This window comes from Manihot esculenta, chromosome 11 (genome assembly GCF_001659605.2).
Source record: "Manihot esculenta cultivar AM560-2 chromosome 11, M.esculenta_v8, whole genome shotgun sequence".
NCBI lineage: Eukaryota > Viridiplantae > Streptophyta > Magnoliopsida > Malpighiales > Euphorbiaceae > Manihot > Manihot esculenta.
The window spans coordinates 19,048,772-19,075,487 of NC_035171.2; the positions used below are offsets into that span (position 1 = coordinate 19,048,772).

Genomic DNA, 26,716 nt, shown 5'->3' on the forward strand with positions numbered 1-26,716 from the left:
AATGGAAGGAATTATTAATAATGACAAAGTTTATGAAATAAATAGTTATTTATTTAAAGTCAAAGTAACTGAATATTACATGTACTTTAAAAGTCACTTGAAGGATTAAAGTTAAATTGTCTAATGAATACTGTGTTTGGGTATGTTATAACAAATTAACTATATAAATTAAATTTATTAATAATGCCAATATTTATTTTTTTTAAATTATTATTTATCAAGGAAAAAAAATCTACATCGACATCAATTTTATTATTATAAAAACACAATTGTTATTAATAATTTATAAAAATGATTTATTAATAATGAAAATTGTTGATATTAATAAAAAAAACCTTTTTATTAACACTATTTGTTATTATTAAGTAGTTATTTAAAAAAAAAAAACAATTAGTTAGTTATTATATTTCTGCGATTCACTACTTCACTCATCTACGTGTAGAATTTATTTATCTATTTATTCAATTTTTATTAGTTTATTATATCATATATAAAATGGCCTGTATAATACAATAGTTATACTGTATAATTCCTTGGAAGCTTCACATAAATCTTTATTCTGAAAAAATTATAAAGTTTGAATTCAAATAGCTTATTACATGTAATATCTGACTAAATTTTAATATTAAAATTTTAATTTTTCAACAGAATTTCCATTGAAATTTGAAATCTCAGAAATCAAAAACTTTAAAAGGATAAAATAATTTTTTATAAAATAAATTTAAAACATTTTATGATGTGTAAAGAGAAGAATTTCTCTGCTCGGAAGAAAAGAGAAGAATTTCTCTCAAAATCGGGTTGAGAGCCTTTTATAGCTGAATTCTTCTCTCAAAATCGGGTTGAGAGCCTTTTATAGCTGGGTTTACCAGCTTATATTCCGCGATCGAATATGAGAGGAAAAATAAGTTTTTATAAAATGAATATGAAACATTTTATGATGTGTTAAAAAAAAAAAAAGATTTTTCAAGTTATCAAGGTTCGGTGGATAAAAATGAATTTGAAGCATATCCTGATGACTTGAAAAATCTTCTTTTTTTTTTAACACATCATAAAATGTTTCATATTCATTTTATAAAAACTTATTTTTCCTCTCATATTCGATCGCGGAATATAAGCTGGTAAACCCAGCTATAAAAGGCTCTCAACCCGATTTTGAGAGAAATTCTTCTCTTTTCTTCCGAGCAGAGGTAAGTCTAAGGCCCTTTGATATTTTTACATGAGTTTTCTTCAATTCCTTTATAAATTCATAAGTTTTACCCTTTGTTTTGTTTAGAAGAATAAAGTTGAGTTTCAAAGTTCTAGCTCTTACGATCTTCAGAGTTCCTCCTTTTTTCTGCTCAGAAATCCTTTCCTTGTTGCTGTGGTTGTATCCTTTAAAAAAGATAAGTTTGGCTTTCTCAAAACTCTTTGTTTTTAAGCTCAATGTGAGTTATGTATTGTTGGAGTTACTGTTATGAGAATGTATGCAAAGGATGGTGTCTTTTTCTTCTTTTATGATTGAACCTTGAATGTCTATGTGATGAGTGGTTTTGTTGAATGCATGTGGAAGTTTAGGTTAGCTTTAAGTGTTTCTTGAATGTTGAGTTGTGTATGATTGTTTTTAAGCTTCTGCATGTGAGTTTGGAAGCGTTTTGGTGGTTGTGGGCTGAGGCAGAATCGGGTTTGCATTACAGAAAAACCCAAGTTCGACTGTCAAAGCCAGCTTTGGCCGCCTAACCTACCTTTGAAGGTTTGATCTTCGAATCTGTAAGGGGACTTTAGGTTGCCGAACTTGCCGCTGAAAGTCCCTGCCTAGCCGTTTTCACCTCGTTTTCCTGCGTATTCTCTTATATGTTTTAGGGGTTTTTTGAAATAGTTTTGAGTGTTGTAAAAGTTATGTTTAGTCCCTCATTTAAGTCCATCTGTGTAGTATCGGACTTGGGAGATTGTAGAGGCTTACAGTGAGATAACTGGTTCAGAACTAGACTTGCGTTACTCAGAGGTGAGTAGAACTAAACTGAATTATTACTTTAAAGAAATCAAATATTTTAAGCATGCTTATGCATCACGAATTTCATGTATATATGACTAGTTTGTTTTGCATTAGAATTCACGAATATGATGCATTGCACAATGTATTGTTGTTTTGGATGTGTGTTAGATAACTCACTAGCCCTCGAACATGTTATAATATGTTATGACAGATATGGAAGTCCAGGTCGAGACCCATTCTATGCACCTGGCATTATGTAAGAGAAAGTATAAGTTGAGGCCCATTTCTATGCCCCTGACACTATGGATATGTTATGTTATGTTATGTTTAAGAGGAAATCCTGAGGAACACTCATTGTGCACTAGACACTATTAAATTTTATAGAGGGTTAATGGTGACTAGCCCATCTTGATGTGAATTGTTTGTGTTGTAGCGCATTCATATGATCATATGATTTATTAAATTACTTTTGTTATGTTTATGCTCACTAGACTCTTGTAACTTATCCCTTTCCTCTAACCCCAGGTTTGCAGGATTAGAGATAGCTCGGGAGGTCAGTAGAGTTGTTTGGTATAGTTCTGCTATGATAGTAATACAAGTGGAAGAATTAAATCATGAGATAGCATGTGAAGTATTGAAAAAGGAACACGCAACATTAAGCTTATGGATTCCCTAATCAAGAACCCAACCACTATGTACCAACAGCTAATGGATAATCCCATAAAAACATCAGGCTGGATGACAAAATCCAAGCGTTGAAAGAGGACAAAAAGACGAGTCAAAAGCGAAGCCAAAAATTAGAGAGGCGAGGATATGAAAAAGACCACAGAAATTACCCAGACTCCCAAAGAAGAGATGACCAAAGTAAGTATAAGAACTATACTCTATTGAATGACTCATAAACACATATTCTAATGTGGATCAAGAAAATTAACAAGGACGTCAGATAGCCTCGCAAGCTCAACCTTGAGAGCCAAAAGGCGAGACAAGACCAAGTATTGCTGCTTTCACGAAGACCACGGCCATACGATCGAGGAATGCCAGTAGTTGAAAGATGATATTGAGAGGTTAATAAGAGACAACACACTTTGAAATTTTGCCAGAAAAAAATATAGAAGCGATGAACCTTGAACCCGAGGTAACAACTCCTGAAACTACCTTTGATTGTGAACCTGTAGGGGGTTATTCATGCAATTGCAGAAGAAACTAGTGATGATAAGGGAAAATAAGCGAATCACAGAAGATGCAACAGGCGGTATGTTAGTGTATGTGCCTTAGGCCATTAATTTAGACCTTTATGTTACTCATTTTGTTATTAATAAAAGGGTTTTGTCATCATTGCTATTTATTTACATGTTACATAATAATGATTTATATGTATAGAGTATGCATATTGATTGATAATCATGAGATGATTATATGTATAGTGATATAAATCAATATTATAGATACTTGTTAGAGAATAAAGTATTAGATAGACTCACACTGAGATTACTACATGGATTAGTGTCATTAGTGAATCTCAGAATAGTTATGAATTAATTTTGAACTTGAGATTGTCATAGTTTCTAAAATGAGGACTGTTATGTTTTGACATAACCAAAAATTGTCTTTAATCGGACAATCATAAAGATTATGATTGAGCATGATAAAAATTATGTAAAGGATATTGAACAATCAAGATAGAATTTATCCCTCTCTTTCAGAGAAATATCTTCTGGACCCGATAGGTGAGACTGAAAAATGCATGGCCGTGCTCAAATGAATTGATAGTGTGATCAATATCATTTGATTTTATCAGTCTACTTAGAGATCGAGTAATCACAAGTTTGAACAATATAAGTATGGCATTAAACATGACTTATGTTTAAACTAGATATCATGTGACAAAGGGATTAATGCATGTTCTATTGTAAGACTTTAATTGGACAATCGATCCTCATATTAATTAGATAGTTATAATGTCTTGGTAGATGCTACTTATGACTTATAGGTTTTAATAAAGATTTGATCTACTGTCAATTAATGTGAGCCCATAAAGTCACACACATAGAATGCATCATTGAACTTGGCATTATTAATGGACTTGAAATCCATTAATAAGATAATAATAATAATAATAATAATAATAATAATAATAATAATAATAATATTATTATTATTATTATTATTATTATTATTATTATAATGTAATGTTTAATATAATAATATTAATAAACCTATCTCTATCAGATATGGATTGGGATATCAACCGTTTCTCTCTCTATTCTAATTTGAATTGGATAAATATATCGATATCTGTTTTGGTTAGACCATGTGACAGAAACAGGTTTTTCTTAAGTAACAGAGTTGAGAACTCATGGATGGATTTAAAAAAAAAAGGAGCAGAGAAGCCCTAGCCATTCCAAGAGCTAGCACTCCAGACGACGAGCATTTGTGTAGATACCGGCAGAGGTTGTTCGTGAGAAGTAGCACCTAGAGTCCATAGAATATTTCAAAAACTTCTAAAATGTTAGAATTCAAATCCTTCTTTTCGAATTAAACGGATCACTTGGGTCTTGGGAGGCAATATAGAAATCAAAAGTTTTTGTTCCGCTGCATGTTTTGGTTTGTAGTGATCTCTGGATTTCCTAACACGGTAAGCAGAGTTTGGTAAGTTAGGTGAAAACTGAAAAGTACTATTTAGGGTCTCAAAGATTATTCACTCATGGTCTTATAAAATAGCCAAATTAAATGACTGAGCCATGAAATATTTGTAAACTGAGGAAATTTTATTAATAACAGTTGATGATGTATTTTCTACATGTTGCGTTAGCCAGTAACGAGGAATGAGGGAGTTGCCTTCTTCAAAAAGATTAAAGAGCATTCATTAAAGGCCACAAGGCGGGTTCCGCCAGGTCACAATCCGAGTGTTAGTCCCACTAAACTAGGCATCTTATGCCAAGTCACAAGGCGGATTTTTCCTGGCTATGATTCGAGTATTAGTCCCACTAATCAAAGGCATCTTATGCCAGTCCACAATCCAGGTGTTAGTCCAACTAATCAAGGCATCTTATGCTAGGTCACAAGGTGGGTTCCGCCAGGCCACAATCCAAGTGTTAGTCCTACTAATCAAGACATCTTATACCATGCCACAAGGCGGATTCTGCCAAGCCCTAATCCGGGTGTTAGTCCCGCTAATCAAGTCATCTTATGCCAAGCTACAAGGCGAGTTCCGCCAGGCCACAATCTGGGTGTTAGTCCCGCTAATCAAGGCAGTTTATGCCCAAGCCATAAGGAGGGCATCCACCAGGCTCAACGACCAGATTTTAGTCCCATATAAAAGTTTCTAAGGCATTTTATGCCCAAACCACAAGGAGGGCATCTACCAAGCCACAATCCGGGAGTTAGTCCCGCTAATCACGACATTTTATGCCCAAGCCATAAGAAGGGCATCCACCAGGTTCGACGACCGGGTGTTAGTCCCATATAAATTTTTCTAAAGGATTTTATAACCAAGCCACAAGGAGGGCATCCGCCAGGCTCAACGATAGGGTGTTAATCCCATATAAAAGTTTCTGAGGCATTTTAGGCCCAAGCACAAGGCGGCCATCCGTTAGACTCAACAACTAGGTGTTAGTCACATATAAAAGTTTCTAAGCCATTTTACCCCTAAGCCATAAGGAGGGAATCTGCTAGACTCAACGACCGAGTGTTAGTCTTATATAAAAGTTTCTAAGGCATTTAATGCCCAAGCCACAAGGCAACACATTTGTCAGGCTCAACGATCGGGTGTTATTCCCATATAAAAGTTTCTAAGGCATTTTATACCCAAGCCACAATGAGAGTATATGGCAGGCCACATGTCCGAGTGGCCTACCAGATAAAAGTTTCTAAGGCATTTAATCCCCAAGCCACAAGGCACGCATCTGCTAGGCTCAATGACCGGGTGTTATTCCCATATAAAAGTTTCTAAGGCATTTTATACCCAAGCCACAATGAGGGTATCTGGCAGGCCACATGTCCGAGTGTCAGTCCCATTTTGCAAATAAGAAAAGTTATTTAGACCAGTGACCAGGTGTTATGATCGGGTGTTAACTCCTTAGCAATTTTTAATCAAAATCAACGTCTGGTTTGGCAATAAATGGAAGAGGGTTATGAGTGAGTACCAATCATATAAGCAATTAATAAAAATAATAACAAGATATAAAAGGAAATATTTTTCATTAAAATCTTAAAAGATTATAGAAGAGGAGGAATGACTTCAGATTCTTCCTCTTGAGTCTCTGTTATACTAGTATTTTCTATATCTATTACATTATCTATAGAGACTCGGTCGGTGGGATTCTCCTCATCTTGTTCCTCCTCTTGCTCATCTTCACCTCCTTCTCCTCCGGAAAAATGCCGTCTATCCAGGTAAAGTCTTCAAAAGGAAACCGTCTCACCAGCTCCTTCTTAATTAAGCCTTGGCCCTCGACAAACATCTCCCCTCTCCAGGCTACTGTCTCTTAAAGCTTGGCCTTTACCTCGACAATTCTGTTGGAGGCGGCCTAGTTCTCTTCAACTTGAGACTGTAGCTCCTAGACTTGGCGATGAAGAATGGTCACTTGTTCCCCGGCTACCTTTGCCCAATTCTCAAGGGCTGATTTTGAAGCATTCGCCTGGTCTAGGTCCACTTGGAGCTTATCCACTAACTCCAGAGTCTACTTCATCATGCCTTCCACCTCGTCAACTCGAGTCTTCAGCCTCGAGCACTCCTCACGCAGAAGGTTTGTATCTGTCTCTTATACCCTGAGCTCCCTCCTTAGAGCTTTGTTGTACTCTTTGGCCATATAGGCATAGATAGCACCCTCCATGGCAGAGTGCATAATATTGTCAAAAAGGTCGTCCGTCCAAATCTCATTTAGATGATGATGGTCCCCAGGTCTCAAAGCATTCTTGAAAATCAGGACTGATAGGTTGGGTTCCACAAGAATAGAGGTCATTCGGGTCAGCGCCAAGTGTTGGATGCTACGAGGCCACGAGGACTCGACCCCTGCATTTGCTGGAGTGGGCTTAGTAGGGATGAGGACTGCTGTAAAGGCGCCACTTGAAGAAGGCTCGAGAATAGGGATTGCTACAGAGGCACCCCTTGTAGAAGACTTGGGTTGAGAAGGAGCTTACTCTTCTATTGTAGGAGGGGGTGGAGGAGGAGGAATCATGGCTATCTCATCCACCCGATGAGCCTGCTTAAGAGCTGGATCGGATGCCCCAATAACAGCTTTGCCCTTGTAGGTGGCACGAGCTGCTTCAGCAAACTTGTTCTTTTTTCCAACCATATCTGCATAGAGAAAAAGGTGAGTAAGTAAGGCAGTTTGAAGAGGACCACACTTGGCTCAATGTTATTATTAAAACAAACAAACCGGAAGGCCAACAAGTTTCTCTAATTGTTGGGATGTAGTTGGGCGACTGAAAATTTAAGGAATCAAAGGACCTCAACAAAAAAATTGGTCCATGGGGAACCGAAGAACTGCCTTCAGCTGCTCTTCATAGACTATGATGGCATCCTCCGCAGGGATCTGCTCATTTGCGCAAATGCTCGAGGATGGAGCAAAGACGCGAAAGGTTTCTCGAGCAATCTGGTATTTTTCATAAAGGAGATCTACATCTTGCTCTGTTAGTATGGAAGGGATATCACTTATCAGGCTGCCTTCGCTTTCATAAGCCGCCCTCAATGGAACAATAGGAGCTGGGGCATGGATGGGGCCGTCGGAGGAGGAACTTGAGGCAGAACATTCACTGGGAGTAAGAGAAGAAGAGGAAGTATTCCTATTCATCTTAAAAGGCAAAAAGCAAATAGGAATTACCATGAAAATAAGGAAGTATGAATGAAAAGAGGTGTGACCGAGTCTTTTCTAAAAGCAAAGATGACAGTTGTGAGCAAAAGTCATATTTGGAGAAGAAGGGTTCTTATATGACGGTTTTGATAGCAGGCTTTAAATACAGCTTGAGAAATAGGGAAGTCATTATTGATGTGCAGGAGGAGGCAAAGCGACGTGAATAGGGAAAGGCCAATCCAATTAGCCATATGCCCCAGATCATGAAGACAACTGTCAGCTTCGAATATGAAGAATTAAAGAACAACGAAGGACCTCTGATGTTACACAATAATCACCCAAAGTAAGTCATGACTATCACCAAAAGACAGGGTCACGTGGCAAGGGTATATGATATAAGCACAACCAACAACACTAAAAATGATGAGCTAGTATTACCTCAAGGACCAATTATAAAGTTGAGATCCAAGAGGTTGAAAGAAGCACTTCAAGGATTCATGAAAGGATATGTTGAAGATTTGCAAGTTCATTTTGAAGTTGAAGAACAATCTGACACATTCCAAATCATTAGGCCGAGTTTTTCCTTATCGACGATTTAATTTTGTATTTGCATCAATAGATTCCTTATATCTAATTCAGTAGTGGGTAGTTATCCAGTAGTGGGTAGTGGCATAGATCATGGGTCTATGCATAAGATAGTGGAAAAGATTATGGGTCTTCTTGTTAGTGTATTTGTCCTAGGCCATTATTTTGAACCTTTTTGTATGTCATTTTGTTTATTAATAAAATATGTTTTATTATCATTATTATTTATTTGCATATTACATAATAATAATTAACATCCCTAGTTACTTATTATTATGATGATAATAATAAAATATGACTAATATGATTATTGATTAATAATCATGAGATGATTATGTGTATGTTGATATAAATCAATAATCATAGATATTTGTTGGAGAACAAAGTATTGGATAGACCCACATTGAGATCACTACATAGGTTATTGTCATAAGTGAATCTCAAGATAATTATGTTTTAATCTTTTGACTTAGATTGTCATTGTTTCTAACATAAGGACTGTTATATTTTGACATAACTAAATATTACCTTTAATCGGATAATCATAAAGGTTATGATTGAGTATAATAGAAATTATGTAGAGGATATTAAACAATCAAGATAGAATTTATCCCTCTTTTTGAGAGAGATATCTTCTAGGTCCCTCAATAAGTGAAACTGAGAAATGCATGATTGTGCTCAAATGAATTGATAATATAATCAATATCATTTAGTTTTATCAATCTACTTTGAGATAGAGAAATCATAAATTTAAATATTATAAGTTTGACATTGACCATGACTTATGTTCAAACTAGATATCATGTGACAAAGAGATTAATACATGTTCTGTTTATTAGACTTTATCGGACTATCGATCCTCATATTAATTGAGTAGTTATAATGTCTTGCTAGAAGCAGCTTATAATTTATGGGCCTTGTTGGACTGTACCTATTGCCAATTAATGTGAGTTTATTGGGTCAAATGCAAAAGAACGTCATTGATATGCTATGTTATATTAATGAGCTAAGAGCCCGTTAGTATAATTAATAATAATATTAATAAAGATATTATTAATATTAATTATTTGTTATTATTATGAGATAATAATATTTAAAAGATCTGCAGCTTATTTGTAACTGTTACAGATAAAAGATTTTTTCATTTTCTTTTGAAAATGACTTATCGCATAGATATATTAGTATCTGTGATACTATGATGGTAGTGTTGAACACAACTCTTTTACGAAAAGAAGTATAGGAAAACGAAAAGACTGAGAGAAAATGAGTGAACAAAAATACCTTTTTGAGAGCTTTATAGAAAGCGTTAGTAAGGGTTTTTGTAATCTTTTTTTTTTTTTTGGTAGCAGATTTGGAGCACATAGCTAATCCATCCGTTGAGAGAACTAGTACTCCAGATGGAAATGTTCATGTGGATACCATTGAGAGTGTTCGTTTCCAAAGTAGCACCATCAGTTCGGAACAGTTTTTTTTTGTCAAGTCTAAAAGGTTAGTCTCTTTATCCTTCCTTTCGAATTAAATGAAGCACTCAGATCCTGAAAGTAGAACAAAGATCTTTTAATTTTCCACTGCGTAGTTTTGGGTTGCAGTGATCTCTGTGGTTCCTTACACTTATGATGTTGTCACCATGTTCTATTTAATTATTTAGTTAATATAGGTTTTACTTATGATGTCATCATCATATTCTATTTAGTTATTTAGTTAGTATAGGTTTTACTTATTTTCTTTTTCTAATTGGGTTAGGCTACCCTATGATATATAAAGCATCTCTTTTTTTATATTGTAGACAAATTATCAATTATTCAATACAATTGTTTAACGCGACTCTTCTTGGAGAGCTTAAGAGAGATCTTGATTCTTAACATTGCATCACGAATAAGGTTTTATACTAACTTGTATGGTTCTTATTCTTGCTGCTCTTAAAATCAATCAGTTATAAATATTCTTAATTGCATGTTAATTAAGAGTGCTTTAAATTGGAAAATTATTTTCTGAACTGAATTCTTTTTACTAGGGTATGTGTCGTTTCAATCTCTAATAGGCTAAATGAAAAGGATCAAAGAAGCCAACAGAGATGGAACTAATTAAAGAAGGAAAAATAAAAATAGAGAAGAGGAGCCCATAATCGAAAGCTTCCTCAATGTTTCTTTTTCTACTGCTCTGCTCTGCTCTGTTTAATAGAGTGGACATATATACAAGTATATCTGTTAGGATTATAGCTATTCTAATGCCTATTCTAACGCAATTTTGACTTTACAAACATAACCATATAATATACTTTACACCCCCCTCTCAAGCTGGAGTTGGTGAAAAATCAACCAATCCAAGCTTGCACACAAAAGTCTGAAAGAGTTGAGAAGACAAAGGCTTTGTGAACACATCAACGAGCTGTAAGGAACTTGGCAAATAAGGGGTACGAATAAAACCTGTTTGTAATTGTGCCCGAACCACATGACAATCAATATCGATGTGTTTTGTGCGCTCATGAAAAACAGGGTTAGCCGCAATATGAATTGTTGTTGTGTTATCACAATGTAATGGAATTGGAGTAGGAACAAGAATGTGAAAATCTTTAAGTAAGGAGAACAGCCACTAAACCTCACAAACAGTTGAAGCCATGGCACGATACTCAGATTCGGCAGAGGACCGGCTGACAGTGGATTGTTTCTTAGACTTCCATGACACCAATGAAGTACCCAAAAATATACAATACCCGGTAATGGATCGCCTAGAATCCGTACAAGATGCCCAGTCGGCATCGGAGAAAGCCCGAAGCTTAAGATCATTGGAGGCAGGAAGAAATAACCCCTTGAAACTAGTACCATGTAAGTAGCGTACTACTGCCAACGCTGCCTTAAAATGCTGTTGATGAGGAGTTTGCATAAATTGGCTCAACTGTTGAACAACGTAGCTAATGTCCGGTCTTGTAAGGGACAAATATAACAATCTGCCAATTAGACGCCTATAACACTCCGGGTCAGGCAAAGGTTTGCCCATGTCTGAACTGAGTTTGAGCCCTTGAACATAAGGACTAGAAGTTGGTTTAGCATCCTATAAACCTGTGTCAGCAACAATATCTTTTATAAACTTATGCTGAGTCAACAACATCCCTTCCGGTGATCTAGCTATCTCAATACCCAAAAAATACTTGGCATGCCCAAGATCTTTAATAGTGAATTTGTCATGCAAATAGGTCTTGAATTCAGCAATCAAATCAACTGAAGGACCAGAAATCAGGCAATCATCAACATAAATCAAGACAGCTATGAATGTATGACCTTGACCACGAGTAAACAAATAGTGATCAAAAGAAGATTGATGAAATCCCTTAGTTAATAAGCTCGCAGTTAATTCCTTGTTCCATTGTCTGCCAGCCTGCTTTAACCCATAAAGAGAACGTTGTAATTTACAAACTTGCCCTGGTTTGGCCTTCTCATATCCCGGAGGTACCTGCATATAAATATCCTCATCTATAGAGCCATGTAAGTATGCATTATTTACATCAAGCTGATGCATCGGCCAAGGAGATGCAATTGCAATAGTCAACAAAACTCGAACCGTAACAAGCTTTGCAACAGGGGAAAATGTCTGGTTGTAATCCAGACTAAGGAGTTGATTGTACCCCTTAGCAACTAGCCGAGCCTTGTACCTCTCGATACTGCCATCTGCATTATACTTCACCCTGTATATCCACTTACAACCAATACGAGTAACATTAGAAGGCAAATCAGTAAGCACCCATGTATTATTTTGCTCTAATGCAGTTAATTCTTTATTCATGGCAATTACCCAATTATTGTTATTTTTAGCTTGATTATAAGTTCAAGGCTCAATAACTTTAGATATCTGTGCAACAAAAGATAAATGTGAAGAAGAAAAATGGATGTTGGAGTGGGTTTGGGAATCAATAACAAAATCATCTAGCCAAGATGGAGGTTTTCGTTGTCTTGTACCTCGTCTAATCACAGACGGCTGAACATGGGACAAATCTGTTATTGGACATTCAACTATTTCAGTCAAGATATCTGCTGATGTATTCAGCTGAGGTTGCTGTGAACTATTTTCATCAAGTATATGCTGCTGTTCTTGTTGTTGCGCAAAATCTGTGTCTGATGTATGTGGCTGGGCAAGTTGCTGTACAAAATCATTGTTGGGTGAAGAGCTAGGAAAGGTAAAGTGGATGTCTGTGTCTGAAATACATTTAGGCAAAGAAAAATCAGTAACACTTTTGGGTTTTGTATGATGAAAGGGAAATACAGATTCTGCAAACACAACATCACGTGAACTGATAATGGTATTTGTAATCAGGTTGTACAACTTGTATGCCCTTTGGTGTGGAGCATAACCAAGCAAAACACATGATGACGCTCTTGGATTAAATTTCAGTTTGTGAGGTAAGGTATTGGTAGCAAAACACAAGCAGCCGATAGTACGAAAATAACTGTAATCCACCGACTGCCCATGCAACCGCTCATAAGGTGTTTGCCAGTTCAGGTTTTCAGAAGGTAATCTGTTGGTAATATGGGTGGCGGTGAACAGCAACTCGGACCAGAATTTGTGGGGTAATTTGGATTGATGCAACAAGGCTCGGGCTATGTTTACTAATGACCGGTGTTTCCGTTCAACCACACCATTCTGCTGTGGAGTATAAACACAAGATCGCTGATGTAATGTTCCATTTTCTTGAAAGAAAGAACTACAGGTAGTGTTCAAGAATTCGGTGCCGTTGTCTGTTCTCACAACTTTAACCCTCTTAGCATAATGAGTGAACACATAATGGAAAAAAATTTTCAAGGCTGAAAATACTTGCTCTTTACTTTTCAACATGTAAGTCCAACAAAACCGACTAAAATCATCTACGATAGTCAACATATAAACAGCATTTGTGATAGATTTCAAATGGTAAGGACCCCATAAATCAACATGAAGGAGATCAAACACTTCCTTAGTAGAAATTCGACTAGTTGAAAAAGGAATTCTAGTTTGTTTTGCAATAGGACAAACAGAACAGATCAAGTCTGCATAGTCACATTTGGAAATACCAGCAACGTGCTTTAATCGTTTATGAGCAACATGTCCTAATCTAGCATGCCAAAGCATAGCTAAATGCCTATCATGTTCATTACAACCAGCAACAGAAAAACAACTTATTTGCTTATTAAAAGAATCTCTAGTCACAAAGTAAAGGTCTTCGATAACTCTTCCTTCTCCCAAAACCTCCTTAGTCTGTAAATCCTGGAACAAACAATGTTCAGGGAATGAGTGCACTGACAAATGACAGGTCCGGGTGAGTAAGCTAATGGATAACAAGTTGCAGCTAAAAGAGGGAACGTACAGGACATTGTACAAAATTATCCTATCATTCAATTTGATATTTCCTATATGTGTGACCTTTCTGGTGGTTTTATCGGGTAAACGGATTGTTTTGGGTGGATTTAGCTGAACAACTTGATCAAAAAAGGACAATTTAGGTGTGATATGGTCAGTTGCACCAGAATCAATTATCCAGTTATCCTTGCAATTAAAATCAATACCAGTAATAACAGAATTGAGTAATGTACCTGCGAAATTCACGTTGCGAACGTCCTTTGCAGCAGGATCAAGAAATCCTCCTTTGGCTCGTAGGAACTTTTGAAACTCCTGTTGAATATAGTCTGTCACTGCGTTGTCTTGAACATCACTACTTTTCTGACTCGAAACATGCTGCTGCAGTGGAGAATCTGAGACGGCAACTTGTGCAACATTATTTGCACTATAATATTTTCTCACATCGACTCCCCTTTTCTTCTGCATTTCGATAAACCAGCCGGGATGTCCATTAATCTGAAAACAATCTTCTATAGTATGCCCCCTAATTTTGCACTTGGTGCAGTACTCCTTTTTCTTATCCTCTTTCCTGGGATAAGAACTGTATCGGTTATTATTCCTGGAACTGCTGGTATTATCTGAGTAATTGTTGTTACCCCTTTGTGCCATCATAACAACAGCAGTCTCAGTGGATGTGGCATTGCTAGTTTGCACTTCTCTCTGCTTTTCTACGCTCATAACCATAGAATAAGCCTTATTAATCGAAGGTAGAGGACTTTGTAATAACACCTGATTCTTCACATTATCATATTCATCACCTAAGCCCATCAGAAACTGCATAAGCCTTATTAATCTGAAATCGCAGTACCAGTCTCACAGCAAACTGGTAAAGGGGCTAAGCACAATAACTCATCCCACTTCTTCTTGAGCTTCGTATAATACTCAGTCACAGATTCGTCTCCTTGTTTATAACCAGCAATGTCTCTCTCAATTTGGTAGATCATAGGACCATTACTTTCACCATAACGCTGTTTGAGTTCATCCCAAAGGGCTTTTGCACTTTTTGAAAAAACGAAAGCATCAGAGATGTCTTTCGACATAGCATTGAGTAACCAAGATACAACCATGCTGTCCGCAGTTGCCCATTTCTCATAATCATCGGAATCAGGTTCTAGGGTTTTGATTGTCCCATTCACAAACCCTAATTTTTTCTTAGCCCTTAAGGCTATTTGCACAGCTCTGCTCCGGGAGATGTAATTCGGGCCTTTCAAAGGAACACTGACAAGGCTAAATCCGGGGGCTTCAGAACTGTGAATTTGATATGGATCGGTCTCATTGCTTTTGGTGGTAATAGCAGCGAGAATCTTCGCCAAATCATCTGGAGACATCATCATCTCAAATCTCAACAAATCTCTCAAGGAGATACAATTAATTGAATACAAGAGTGATTGGCTCTGATACCGTGAAAAGGATCAAAGAAGCCAACAGAGATGGAACTAATTAAAGAAGGAAAAATAAAAATAGAGAAGAGGAGCCTATAATCGAAAGCTTCCTCAATGTTTCTTTTTCTACTGCTCTGCTCTGTTTAATAGAGTGGATATATATACAAGTATATATGTTAGGATTATAGCTATTCTAATGCCTATTCTAACGCAATTTTGACTTTACAAACGTAACCATATAATATACTTTACACTAAACCTCCGTATCAATTAGTATTGGAGCCTGGTTTAGTAATAATTTATTAACTATCCTTTGTGTCTTTGTTTTCAATTGGCCGAATATATCACTGTGGTTATTTCGTGTATTTTTTTCAATTTTTCGTGATTTTTCCTAATAGAATACTTATTAGAGTCGAATCCATTGTTTAGTTGTTGTTCAAATCGAATTTTACCCTAAATTCTTGTTTAGGCCGAATTACTATCTTTAATTATTTGGTTTGTGATTTCTACACTAATTTGTATGCTTCTATTCTAATACTCTTATAATAGTATTTCTAGTATTTTACTTTTGTTCATATACAAACATAAACATACCAAAAGAAGAAAAAAAAAAGAAAAAAAATTTACAACTTTGGATCAATTGTTGAAATTTCATTCTAATATTTCTACCTACCGATATAAATCATATTTCATATACCTTAAACATATTTATAGACTTAGAAGTCGAAATACATGTTTGGGTAGGTTTAAGGCCAATTTGAGTATTATTTTTACAAAACAGTTGTACTTACTATTTATTATTTTAAGTGTATTTTATTTGCTTGCTTTAAATTATTTTTGTTGAGTCAATATTAATATCAGTTAACTTAAGATCGCATGCTTAGAGAAAATTTCGTGTTAAGCACATCTGTCTCATTAATATTGATTCTTAGTTTGTCAATTTAGTGTCTTTCTATTTGTTAATTCCTTAGACCTGTCTCGTTAATTTTAATTCTTAGTTTATCAATTCGGTATTTTTCTGTCTGTTAGTTCCTTAGACTTAATTTGATAAATTACACATTGTTGAACTCTAAATACACTTAGTACATGAAATCTCACTCTTATGCGTTAAATTAATTCATTTGTTCATTTTAATCAATTTATATAACATCATTAATGAGAAAAAAATATGATTATTAAATTTGAATTAAATGATTTTTATTTTAAATATAACAACTGCTTATATTGTTATGAATATTTCTTAATGACGTAAATAATTGATCGTTGAAAAAATAATTATCATTAACTAGAGAATATTAACAATTAAATTTAAATTAAATAACTGTTACTATCGTTGCTAATAATTATTACGATAAAAATATTTAATTGTTAGAAAATAGTGACCGACAAAAAATAATAATTATTAATGATAAATAATGATAAAATAAAAATTATTGATATAATTATCAGTGTTTATTAGAAAATTCATATTAATTATCACTAATTAATATCTTTTTTTTAATATAATTGAAATTAAAATATGCAATTGTAATTTATAAATAAAACTCATTCATAATATAACATCAATATATGTAATTAAGTCAATAATGTTATAAGAATTGTCTGGAAAAATAATTATAAATAAGTATTCACATTTACTTTATACATATCTTGAAAATAACTAAAAAAAATATAAATATCGAAATAAATCGATAATAATAATGCCCTCTAAGTTCCTTTGAAGGAGTTTTCAAAATAAAATCACTTCAATATCTTCATTATTTGTAAAATTAGATCTGCACTGAAATATAAAAATATAATTAAATTATAGAAACTTAAGAATTTACATTAATGTAATAAATATAAATTAAATGGAAGAGCATTTTGAAATCTATTAATATTTTAAATAAATTTTTCACACTAACTAAAAATTTTAATATTTCATTTGCAACCAATTTCATATGTGATATTCAAAAAAAAAAAAAATTCATAGAATTTATTTGTATATTGGACAATTCCAAATCATAAAGTGTTGTGGTCCATATTTTGCACAACTTAATAATAGTAGTTAGGCCTTGGTTTCAAAGACATGCTCACACCGAACCAAAAGACTCAATCCCCAAATCCTAAATCATAAATGTTAAGGTATATTCTATTTGTAACCTTTACTTTAATCATTCAAATACTTAACTACATGCTTCTTACTTCATCCATTTATTCTAATATATACATATTATAATAACTGGGTAAAATACAAGAAAAATATTGAAAGAATATTATTCATGCAAGTATATTCATTCAATAGCCTCATTCATATCGAGTTAGGTGGTGTCTAACCTCTGGATGCCATTGGAAAGCAGTCACAGGATAATTGCGTGCTTGTACAGTAGAGACATAAACCTGACATGAATGTTAACAGAGGAATTAGAAATCTTCTAGTGGGCACATGATATCGTAACAATATCCGGTACTTTATTATCTACATTCACACTAGTAGTCAAAATGCTGAAGAAACTAGATAGATCCTGGTTCCTTATAAACCACTCTGGTGAGATGCCACACTGTTGCATTGAGAAGTCAGACAAATAAGATATACAAAGAAATAGGGTCTTCCAATATAATGGTCAGACATCTTTGATAATTCATGAATGGTCCAACAAGCAGCTAAAAAAATGATAAATAGCTTTAAACATCAGAAAAAACAAAACATTTACCACCTCAACCATAAACTGCTAATCCAAAATAAGAGTGGTGTAGATATTAATGGGCTAATTTCACTTGTTACTTGTAACTAATCTAATTAAATTTATTAAATGTAAATGGACCCTTTAAAACTCAACAATTTTGCTTTCTTTCATATAGACGTTATAAATTTGCTGATGATGAATAATTATAAAAGCTTCAATCATGACAAAGATAAACTAAGTCATGGAAACAGCCATAGGTTCACCCCATTCCACAGAGATGATATCACATATTTTTGCAGCCAACTGCTCAGTCAAACGCGAGGTTATTTAATTCAATAATATGTATAAGATCTTATACTTCTTATCTTCTAAAAGGCAACTGATTTGATGAATGTGCTTACCCTAAAGGCTAAGCCCACTTATATCACTTAATTCTACTAATGGCTGCCAAAACTACATGGGCAGATGAACAATTGATGGCAGAGTATAGAAGCTGCAAAGTATAGTGCAGATTTAAAACATAGCAGAGAAATATTTAATACCTTAAAGACTGCCTACACAATTTCATAGTATAAACTGCTTTTGGCCCAACCCCAGGGATTAATCCAAAAGTAAACCAAACGCACTAGCAGGTGCAAAAATTGCACCTGCTGCTGCATTTGCACAGCAGGTGTAAAATTGCACCTGCTGGTGCAAGTTGCACTTGCTTGTGCATTTGCACAAGCAGGTCTTGCACCAACAGGTGCAAAATTGCACCTGCTGGTGTGCACGAGCAGCTGCACTTTTGATGCTTAGGAATTAAATAAACAAATAGGTGCAAATAGACTAACGAAGTATTTGTAAAGCTTAACAGTATTTGTAAAAGCTTAGGAATTAAATAAACAAATAGGTGCAAATAGACTAACGAAGTATTTGTAAAAGCTTAACAGTATTTGTAAAAGCTTAGGAATTAAATAAACAAATAGGTGCATTAACAACAAGATCCTTAGCAAATTAAATAAACAAATACGCTAACAAAGTATTTTTAAAAGCTTAAGAGTATTTGTAATTTCAAAAGTGCACCAGCAGGTGCAAAGCAGGTGCAAAATTGCACCTGCTGGTGTGCACCAGGAGGTGCACTTTTGATGCACCTGCAGGTGCACTTCTGCTGCACCTGCTGGTGCAGAGTGCACCAGCAGGTGAACTACGCATCTGCTTGTGCAAGATATTTTTAATTAAAATTAGGAAAAGAAACTTATATATTGAAATTCAAATAATTTTTTTTTTACTATTAATAAAAAAATATAAAATTACTAATTATTTTATAATTATTTATTGAAGAAATTATTAATTTTATAATACATATTCAATGAATTTTATCAATTAACCCTTATTCAACCTCAATTAACTTTTAAACCTCTAACCATCGTCTTTCATCGAGTCAATAACTGCCTGGACTTTAAAATCTTAGTCTAAACACTATATAGTTATCTTCAACTGATCAGCACCAATGAAAACCCATGACAAGAGAAAGTTGTAATGAGTAATGAGTAATGTGTTTGAGAATCATGTCAAATCAACAATCTATAATTTTTCTAGTTCATAGCACAAATTCATAACCTAATTCATTACTGATAACACAAATTGAAAATTCCATAGTAAACCTAGAATTACAATTTTCAGAATAAGAATTATAGTAATTGATCAAAATTGAATACTGAGGATAGATTCCATCATACTGCTCTAATTTCTACGAAAATTTTAGATAATACAAAGTTTATCAAGGGTTTCCTTTAAAAATATAAATTCACGAAAAACCTGGGTTCTCAACAAAACTTACTTGTTCAAGTTTTCAAATTAATTTCGGCAACAATTGATTCACAAATGCAGGAAATCCCATTCTCGGCAGCAAGTTGGAGGCTTCCAATCATGATAGAAAAATAAGACTTGCAATCTCAGCATAATGAAGAAGAACCTAAATGTCGACAGCGACTGGAGATTGATTCTTGGGGGATTTGATCACCGAGAAAGGGTAAAAATCTCGACAGCAATTGGGGACTGATTCTTTGGAGAATTTGATTGGTATTATTGATAAATATTTATATGATTTCTGTTAATTTATTATTTTTAATATTATTTTACAGAAAATAATGTAAAATGATATTTTAGAGAAAATCTCTCTAAAACTGTTTTATTTGAAAAAACAAAAGAGCAAGCCTGCCAAGTTGGATTCAAAACGAGCTAAACGGAGAAAAATATTTTGAAGCTGAAATATTGACGCAAATGGGCCTCGCACATATGGATCACTCACGCCCAAATGGCCAAGCTCAATTCTTGCGCGAAGACAGCCCACTCCAGCACCTAACACTCACGCGGCCCGCTTCTCTAAATTCACTTCACGTGGACCACATTCCCACTTCACCCATTCTTGCACAATGGCCCAACTTCACCACTCCAGCACATGGTCCCGCCAAGGTATATGGACCAAGCAGCGGACAGCACATGGACCTTTCACTTGCAACATGGCCCGCCACTCATGCCCCACTTCAACCCACGCATATGGACCGCACAGCGTGGGCCCGCACTTCATCACTGTCTTCACGTGGACCATGGACCAGCGCTTTTTCTCAAAGTTCACGCGAACCACTCACACCAATTCTTCCACTTCAGCGCTCTCACACGTGGACGGCAAATTCCCAATTAGGGCATCTCCCCAGCTCTATTTAAAGAGCTTTAAGCAGCCAGAACAAGACAAAAAGACAGAATTCAATTCCTCAAATTGGCAAATTCCGCAGGGAGGCAGAATTCAAGATTTCAATTTCGGTTCTTTTCTTTTCCTTTTAATTTTCTGTTTTTAATTCAGCCAATGAGTGGCTGATTTCTTTAATTCTAGTTGAGAATTAGTTGAAACTAACGTTGTTTAATAAGTTGTGAGATCTGAACATAAATTATTGTTTTTAGTTTTGTTCAATATTTATGCAATTGATGCTTTAATTACATGATTACTTTGTTGTTTTGATCAAATTGGCCACTTGATTTTAATTGCAAAGTTAATTGATTGTTAGTTGGGATTATTTTTAGTCCGTAATTGCTGGAAATATTCTGACCTTAGAACACTTAGCGTAAAAACCAAGGAATTGCATGATCTAGCGTTATCTCCATACGTTTGGGTAGTTAGGATTGGATCTCTCTATTTCTTTATGCAATTGACAATTGTTTTGATGCCTATGGTCCAAGGACGTTCCTTGACAATTTGTTAATTAGTAATTAATTAGAGGACGTTCCCTAATTAATTTAATCATAAGGAGAGACATGGTGGTGAGAAGCGTCTTCCACCCCCATAACTAATCTATTGAACCAATCAAGATAATTTAAGTTTCAATGATCAACCCAAATAACCAAAGTGGATCCATATCTTCAACTAGGCTTTTCTCATATTGATTTACTCTTTTATTTTAATTATTTGCTTTTTATTATTACTCTCATTATTAGTTACTACAATCAATCTCAAACCCCCCATTTTACTTTTATTGCAATTTATTTTTATTCTGTTTCCAATTTATCTCATTTGATCCCACTTTCAGTCTTTTATCTCATCTTTAATTTATTATTGTTTCAGTTTATTTTATTGGTCTTGTTAAGAAAAATAAATAGGTAATCAATTCTCTGTGGATTCGATCCTTTCACCACTATCTGCAGTTGTAAAATTGTTGATAACCAGAAAGGTTATTTTTGACCGGCCTCGACAACCGCAGTCAAAAATTGGCGCCGTTGCCGGGGAGTTGATTTCACTTGTTTGTTTATTTTTCTTTCATGACCAGATCTGAACGCAGGGACACACTGCCCTTTGATCCAGAAATTGAACGCACTCTCAGAAGACTTAGAAAGCAAGCCGCAGAAGCTTCATCTGAAGCAATCGAATTTTACCAACAAGCTGCACCAATGGCTGAACATAATCCACAAGATGCTGCCCCAAATGGACTTGCTGTCCAGAACCAAATAGTTCAAGAAAATCCAGCAGTTAGGCCACAAGCACAAAGGGAAAGAACCATGAGGGAGTTAGCAACTCCCATAGGTGATTATGCTCCACTTTGCATCACCTATCCACCTCTTACAGTTCCCTTTGAACTGAAATCAGGTTTGATTCATCATCTCCCTAAATTTAGAGGTTTGCAAAATGAAAATCCACATAACCACTTAAAAGAATTTAAAATTATTTACTCATCCATGAGACCTCAAGGGATCTCTGAAGATCATGTTAAACTAAGAGCCTTCCCTTTTTCATTAGATGACCATGCTAAGGATTGGTTATTTTATTTGCCACCTGGATCTATAACTTCTTGGGATGATATGGTCCAAGCCTTTTTGGACAAATACTTCCCACCATCTAAATCAATTGGCATAATAAGAGAAATCACTAGCATAAGACAAAAACCAACTGAGGACTTATATGATTATTGGGAAAGGTTTGAAAGACTATGTACAGGTTGTCCACAACATGATATGTCAGACAAAGCCCTCATTCAGTTTTTCTATGGAGGATTGATTCCATCAGAAAGGAAACTCATAAATGTAGCCTGTGGAGGATCTATCTTAGACAAGACACCAAGGGAGATGAAGGAACTAATATCCAATCTTGCAGCTTCATCTAAGCAATATGAAGAAGAGGGGCAAAATCAAAGAGGAATCTATGAGGTAAGAACATCCTCTGTTGAATCTCAAATTTCAAAACTAACATCTCTTGTGGAAAAGATCGCCCTTGGCCAAGTGCAACAGATTCAAGCATCCCAGCCTCCTAGGCCATGTGAGATCTGCTTACATGTAGGACACCCCACTGATCAATGTCCTACTCTCCAAGAAGATCATCACCAAGTCAATGCTATTGGGAGGTACAACAACCAACCTAGATATGATCCATACTCCAATACATACAATCCAGGTTGGAAAGATCACCCCAATTTTAGCTATGGAAAGAGCAACAGTGATCAGAACTACCAAAGTTACCAAAGAAATCAAGCCCAACCAGCACCTTCAACTCCAAATCAGAACCTTGAGAAGATCATGCAAACAATGATGGAAACAATGGTGAGCACCATGCAAGGCGTGCGACAAGACCTAGGCCAAATGACCACATCTATGCAAGGCGTGCGACAGGACCTAAGCCAAATGGCCACCTTTATAGGCCAACTGCAATCCCAAGGTAAGCTCCCTTCTCAAACTGAAACCAACCCCAGACAGAATGTTAGTGCGATTACTTTGAGAAGTGGCAAAGAGCTTCGAGACACTAATCATGAGCAAGAAAAAGAACCAAAGCCACCTGAAGCCTCTCCATCGCAATCCGCAGCTCCTCCTGCACAAAAGACTGACCCAAAGGTAAGCTTTCACATTCCACCTCCTTTTCCCAAGAGATTTGAAAGAACACAAAAAGAAAAGGAAGAAAAGGAGATCCTTGACACTTTTAGAAAAGTACAAATCAATATACCTCTGCTAGATGTTGTTAAGCAGATTCCCAGGTACGCTAAATTTCTGAAAGAACTTTGCACTAATAGGAGAAAGCTTGCAGAGAGAGAAAAAGTAAGTGTAGGTGAGGTTGTGACTGCTGTTATTAAAAGAGAACTCCCTACTAAATGCAAAGACAAAGGTATGTTTGCTATCTCTTGCAAGATAGGGAATGTTGGTATAAGGAAAGCCATGTGTGATCTTGGTGCGTCCATAAATGTCATGCCTCTCTCCATCTATAAATCTCTCAATGCATGTGCACTCAAAGAAACAAGAGTTGTGATTCAACTAGCTGATAGATCTGTGGTATATCCCATAGGTGTTCTAGAAGATGTGTTAGTTCAAGTAAATGAACTAGTCTTTCCTGCTGATTTTTATGTGATTGATACTAAGAAAGATAGTTATAATACTAGTTCTGATATCCTTCTTGGACGTCCTTTTTTTAGTACTACTAGAACTAAGATTGATGTGCATGATGGTACTCTCACTATGGAATTTGAAGGGGAAGTAATTAAATTTAATGTCTATGATGCTATGAAATATCCACATGATATGTCACCTGTTTATGGTCTTGATATTGTTGACTGCTTGAGCCAGGAAATTTTTAATGAAAATCAAGATGATATTCTTAACAGTGATTTCTGCAGAGATACTGATCAGGTACAGATTGAGAGCCAGACAGAGCCAAAACTGAAAGAAACTGTCTGTAGCATCCAGCAGATAGTTTACAGTCAAGCACAGAACGAGGGAAACTCCCTCCAGAAGGATGCGCAGAAGAGCCTTGCGCCATCTGAAACACCTTCATGCGCAACTCTTCAGCTCCCAACGCAAAGCTCACCCGCGAATCCTCGTCTGCAGTCCAGTTTTGCGCACAAGGAGTCCCCTAAGGCCAGTCCTGCGCAAGGTAAACAGTTTGAAACCCTTTCTGACAAGATTCCAATAGAAGCAAGCTCTTCTAGTCCTCCTTTGCAACACCCTCCTAAATCTGAAGAATGTAAGGATGATCTCCTTGAACAAATCTTCCTTGCCCAATCTGATGAACCATGGTACGCAGACATGGTGAACTACTTGGCTACAGGTAACTTGCCTTCTGACATGCCAAAGCACACCAAAGACAAAATAAAAAAAGATGCCAAATACTATGTTTGGGATGAACCATATTTGTGGAAACATTGTGCTGACCAAATGATAAGGAGATGTATCCCAGACCAAGAAATAGTTTCTGTTCTTACTTTTTGCCATTCATATAGTTGTGGTGGACACTTTGGTCCGAGAAAGACTGCTCATAAAATACTTGAAAGTGGCTTGTTTTGGCCCACTATTTTTCGAGATGCTTTTCTGTTTTGCAGATCTTGTGCTAGGTGTCAACAAACTGGAAATCTGAGCAAAAGGAATCAAATGCCACAGAACCCCATCATGGTCTGTGAGGTGTTTGATGTATGGGGTATAGATTTCATGGGCCCTTTCCCACCATCCTTTGGATACACTTACATCATCCTTGCAGTGGATTATGTATCCAAGTGGGTGGAAGCTAGAGCAACAAAGACAGATAATGCCAAGGCAGTGGTAGACTTTGTGAAAACCAACATCTTTGCCAGACATGGAGTGCCAAAGGCAATCATCAGTGATAGAGGGACCCACTTTTGCAACAAGGTAGTAGAAAGTCTCCTCAGAAAGCACAATGTGATCCATAAAACATCCACAGCCTACCACCCTCAGACAAATGGGCAAGCTGAAGTATCCAACAGAGAAATCAAGGCCATCCTAGAAAAAACAGTATCCCCCAACCGAAAGGATTGGAGTTCACGTTTGGAAGATGTTCTATGGGCCTACAGGACAGCATACAAGACCCCTATAGGTATGTCACTGTAATACCCGGCTAGACTCCGGTATCGGAATTCCTACCGTCCGGTGGAATCTCGGATGTCGGAAGCCTCTAGTAGGGTAAAACCATGTTTTTATGAAATGTTTTAATGTGTTTTATGTTTTAAGCATGAAAGAAAATGAGTTTTTGCATGAAAATAGCATTGGAGGAAAACTCAGGTTCGGCCGCCGAACCTCAAGTTCGGCCGCCGAACATGCATGCGTTGCGGGTGTGCTTTAGGCCCCCGAAAGCATAAGTGAGGGAAGTCCAGGTTCGGCCGCCGAACATGGCATGCATGCGGAGGCACATTCGGCCCCCGAACGTGGTCTGGCCAGCCTGTAACACCCCTTACCCTATCAAAGAGTAGATAGAGCAAGGAATGTCACAAACTATACCTTTTTAGATATATCAGGACTAAACAATTTCTTTTATCTGTAAATACCAAGTTTTTAGGTAATGCATGTAACTTTCATCAAGTGATTAAAATAAATGTGAGATTTCTAAACCAAAATTTTTCGGCAGAATTTCCTCTGTTTCATTAGCACTTTAACCTGTAAGACATATGAACATCACACTTATAATTACACTAACAACTGTCATTTGATATCTTACTATTTTTTATTACATAATCTTTACAACTCACTCTATTTAATATGTACATGCCAAAATAAAACTGTACTATGACTCAGAGACTCAAAAGAACCAGCTATGATAATGGCCTTGATATCTGATGTAGACCTTTGATGAACTTCGCGTGCCTACTTTATCTACAACCTGCGTGAGGTAAAAACCAACACGCTGAGCTAAGGCTCAGTGGGTGATAACAACAAATAACAAAATAGCGTAAACAAGTTCACGTTTACAGATAATCAGAATAAAAACATCTTCTTTTTCCTTTATTGCACATTTTCTATTTATAGCAAATCACCACAGCTTAGTGCATGTAATAGATGCAAACATATTAACACTCACTAATAAGTTCACAAAATCAAGTATCAATCTTAACTAAGATCTTAGCCCTTATAAACACATAGTAGGATCGACTAGGTAGATAAGGAGTTATAACGGTAGGCACAGAGTGCCGAACGGTAGGCTCAGAGGCCAGAACTGTGATAGCAGGGCTCTGTGACCGTGCTTATGAGGTACCTGATATGTAACCTCAAATAAAAATCATGTATCGGTAGCAGTACTGCGAACTCTGTATGTTTATATGGCATGCCATACCCTTAAGCTAACCTCGACTCCTATTACGTTTACCAGGGCCAAGTATCATTAACTCAATGTATCAATGTAAATCCATGTCATTTGAAGCTATTTGATTTCTTTTTCCAAAGTACATATATCATATGCCAAGGTTTACAATATGGACAACTCATGGCAAATAGTGCAAAACTTTATTGACTTAGCATTTCAATATAGAAAACTACATTCTGTCATATATTGCATAAACTTTTCAAGTAGTTTAGAGTTACAATTTGACTTCAGTTTCTTCATAAGAAATGTATATTTATGTCTTATCTTTCCAACAAGGTATGGTTCATGCAAATCTGATCATCCTAGCTTAAGTTATGAATTTTTCTTTACAAGCTGCTCAATAAGGTCTTAAT

General features: G+C 35.9%; 1 long non-coding RNA gene across 1 annotated transcript; it reads right to left on the bottom strand.

Annotated features, from left to right (window-relative positions):
• Positions 1–16,661: 16,661 nt before the first annotated feature.
• Positions 16,662–19,825, bottom strand: LOC110626221. The gene is made up of 3 exons (XR_002489683.2): positions 19,587–19,825; positions 17,418–17,480; positions 16,662–16,881 (listed from the first exon to the last, which is right to left on the bottom strand). It is a non-coding gene; the product is annotated as an uncharacterized LOC110626221 (long non-coding RNA).
• Positions 19,826–26,716: the final 6,891 nt, after the last annotated feature.